The 4,061-nt window shown below is 38.1% G+C and overlaps 1 non-coding gene across 1 annotated transcript; it reads right to left on the bottom strand.

The window, feature by feature from the left end:
• Nucleotides 1-3,875: 3,875 nt before the first annotated feature.
• On the bottom strand, nucleotides 3,876-3,989 carry LOC122018339. Its single transcript, XR_006121751.1, has one exon. It is a non-coding gene; the product is annotated as a small nucleolar RNA U19 (small nucleolar RNA).
• Between the last annotated feature and the right edge of the window lie 72 nt (nucleotides 3,990-4,061).

The raw sequence follows: 4,061 nt of genomic DNA on the forward strand, positions 1-4,061 counted from the left end.
ATCCTTCCGTTCGGCCCGGCATCCTTCCGTCCGGCAGGGCATCCTTCCGTTCAGCCCGACATCCTTCCGTTCGGCCCGACATCTTTCGTTCGGCTCGAACTTAGGGTTGACCTCCACGTGTCTTTGACCCTCCGCCCATGAGGGTCCCCCGTCCTTACCACCGGATCAGTATATATATTTTTTTAAAATTTTCTCGTTTTTACAAATATAGAATATTGGTGCAAATTACACTAACGGTTTAACTTAGGTTTTGAAAAATGATAAGTGAGTTAAGTTAGGTGTTATCGTGATCTAATACATTTACCGAGTATGCAGGGTTGACTAACCTGACGGACCAAGAGGACCTGACACTAGGCAGGAAGTCCAAGTCCAGTAGGGATGTCCAATTCCTAATTGGAGAAGTCCAGATGTGAGATTCTGGCAGGAGGTCAGGATGTTCGATTTCCGACGGGAGGAAGTCCGGATGTATGATTCTTACAGAAAGACCTGGTGGGTCAGATTGGACGTCGATGAGGCAACTTGACACTTGGTAAGTGAAGATAAGTCACTGGAGGAGAGTGACTAAGTGAGTACGCGTCCCAGTTGAGGGGACCGTAGGTGTCGGTCCAATTTAGTTCCATTTTAGAAACTTAAATTAAGATCATGACTAGATTCTAGTCTGGAGGACAGAGTCTAAGTCATAAATTAATCATATTATTATTGTGTTAACTTTGTCTTGTAAGTTATTATTTATTGTATTGGATTATTTATTACATATCCGTAATTAGTTCAATATATGTTACACTAACACCTCACTTTTCTAGAATTCTCCATATAATTTCTCTTGAGACTCTTTCATAAGCTTTTTCTACGTCAACGAATACTGTGTGTAGATCTTATTTTTGCTCCTGATATTTTTCAATTAATTGTCAAAGGAAATGTATACCTTATATTGTTGACCTTCCAAGAATGAATCCAAATTAATTTTCGGTCGCCGTAGTCTCCTTCTTTAATTTTTTTCTATTACTTTTTGCTAAAGTTTCATGATATAACTCATTAGTTTAATACTCTTATAGTTTACATAATTTTGTACGTCTCCCTTGTTCATAAGGGAACTAAAGTACTTATCATCCATTGATCAGATATTTTTTTCATTTTTAATATCATGTTAAATAATTTCATAAGTCATTCAATGTCTTGTTTCCCTAGACACTTCCATACCTCTATCGAAATATCATCTGATCCAATGACTTTTCCATTGTGTATCCTATTTAAAACTTGTTCCACTTCTAAAGTTTGAATTCTATAATAAAAATTTAAATTTCTATGCTCATTTGATTTCTTAAATTACCTGGTCACTTAAACCTTCATTAAAAAGTGGACGAAAATAGATTTTCTATTGCTCTTTTATTTTTCCATTGTTTACTAATACTCTATTATATTCATTTTTAATATACTTTATTTAGATAAGATCTTTTGTCTTCCTTTCTCTCATTTTAGCTATTCTATAAATACCTATTTCCCTTTCTTTTGTATCAAATTTTTTATATAATCGCTCAAAAACTTCATTCTTTTCTTCATTCACTCTCTTAGCTTCTTTCTTGGCTATTGTATATATTTTTTAAAGTTTTCTCGTTCTTTCAAATATATAATATTGGTGCAAATTGCACTAACGGTTTAACTTAGATTTTGATGAATGACAAGTGAATTAAGTTAGGTGTTATCGTGATCTAATACATTTACTGAGTGTACAGGGTTGACTAACCTGACAGATCAAGAGGACCTGACACCAGACAGGAAGTCCAGTCAGGATTAGGGATGGCAACGGGTCCGGGTCGGGGCGGCTTTGGCTAAACCTGGAACCCTAAACCCAGAACCCGCCTCGCCTCCCTTTGGATCCGCCCCGCCGCATGAACCCAACAGAGCGGGTCCAGATTAGACCCGCTAGACCCGCCATATTTAAAATATATTTTATAATATTAAAATATTATAAAATAAAATTTTAATTAAAATATTAATTATTAAATATAAGGAAAACTATATTAATAAACTATATATTTATATATATATATATATACATATGGGTCCGGGGCGGGTCCGGTTAAACCCAAGACCCGCCTCGGACCCGCCTTAGACCCGTTTAGGCGGGTCTAAACCTGTCCCGCCAGGGCGGGTTTATTACGGGGTCAGGTTTGAACTCACCCTATTGCCATCCCTAGTCGGGATGTGCAATTCTCAATTGGCAAAGTCTAGATGTGAGATTCTGGCAAGAGGTTGGGATGTTCAATTTCCGACAGGAGAAAGTTCAGATATGTGATTCCAGTAGAAAGACCTGGTGGGTCAAATTGGGCGTCGATGAGGCAACTTAACACTTAGTAAGTGAAGGTAAGTCACTGAAGGAGAGTGACTAAGTAAGACGCGTCTCGATTGAGGGAACAGTAGGTATCAATCCAATTTAAGTCCATTTCGGAAACTTAAATTGAGATCCTAACTAGATTCTGATTTGGAGGACAGGGTCTAAGTCATAAATTAATCATATTATTATTATGTTAACTTTATCTTACAGGTTATTATTTATTACATTGGATTAATACGTTTTGTAGGGGAAAAGGAGAAAAAATCACCTCGAGTGAACAGTACCCGAGGCACCTTCCGTGCGACGGAAGGCACCTTTGGCACTGTTCATGAAAGGTGCCTTAAGTGCTATGGAAGACACATTCTAATGGATAAATTATGACTTCATCGACGATAAGGAGTGGCGACTTCAGGATAAAGTTTTACCTATGGAAGACACCTTCGAGGTTATGGAAGACACCTGCCACACTCTATAAAAGAGGTGCTCACCCAAGGGTTTGAAATCATCACTAATACAAGCTTCTACGCATCCGATTGGCATTCCGACTGCTCCGGCATCCTGCTGCTAATCAGCTACGATGTTGCTGTGTCCTACTACTGCTGAGGAGCCATCAAACACTGAGCAATCCGATCATCTTTGAAGGTGTTGGGTAAAGAACATTTCATACTGTACTTAAATTATGCATAAAAAGAAAGTGTAGTGTATTATACTTATCTTAACTTTTCTTTGTACTCGATTCCCTCTTCTGGTGGTTCTAGAAAAGGTATTTAGTGGATTACCTATCGATAGATTCACAGGACTTGAGTCTTGGAGTAGGAGTAACTGAATACTCCCGACTAAGTAAAACTGATCGTGTACTTGTGTTTTCCGCTTGCTTTCCTGCATCCTTCTTTTCCACTGTGCATACTTTAATTTCAAAATGAAAAGAATAAAATGAAAAATTTTCAAAACCATGTAATTCCCCCCCCCCCCCCCCCCCCCCCCCTACTTTCACGTGCGTCTAGATCCAACAAGTGATATCAAAGCTATATTCTACTCTGAATTGGTGCAACCACCAATCAAGCCGGGGGAACTGTGTTTCTTTTCTGATTTCTATTTTTCGTATCTTATTTGAATTGGTGAAATTTTCCTATTCAGATAATCATTTCTCGTTCACCACTCGAGTCGTTGACATTTTTTCCTTTCTCAAGCACTATTAATCCAAGACCAAGTCTTGGTACCTCTTTCTAGTTTTCTATTTTAGTAATCAATGACTTAACTTAAGGGATTAAGTATTACTCGTCCTCCTCTCTTCAATAGAAATGACTTTTTGCATTGAAAAAAGATAATTGTGGTTTACCCTCAGGGTTAACCTTCACTTTTCTGTATGCTTCCTAACTAAACCAGATGGCACAAGAGCTTTCTCCACCACATGGCTACTCAAAGAGGCAATGTAAACACAGGATTTACTCTTTCCAAGAAAACACAGTCTGGTCCTTTAACATATGATGTGATGAGATACTAAATATATGGGCAGTTACTTTTAAAATAAATAAATAAATAATGTTCAAGGCTGTTTGGGGGATACCACATGGATATGAGTGATGAAATCCCCTATAAAGGCCTCGTAGGGAGAAAACTTCCTTTTTTTGTGTGCCCCCTAACTAAGCCAGATGGCTATAGAGCTTTCGCCACCACATGGCTACTCAAAGAGGCAACAAAAATACAGGATTAACATTAGAGGGCA

This window comes from Zingiber officinale, chromosome 8B (genome assembly GCF_018446385.1).
Source record: "Zingiber officinale cultivar Zhangliang chromosome 8B, Zo_v1.1, whole genome shotgun sequence".
Classification (NCBI taxonomy): domain Eukaryota; kingdom Viridiplantae; phylum Streptophyta; class Magnoliopsida; order Zingiberales; family Zingiberaceae; genus Zingiber; species Zingiber officinale.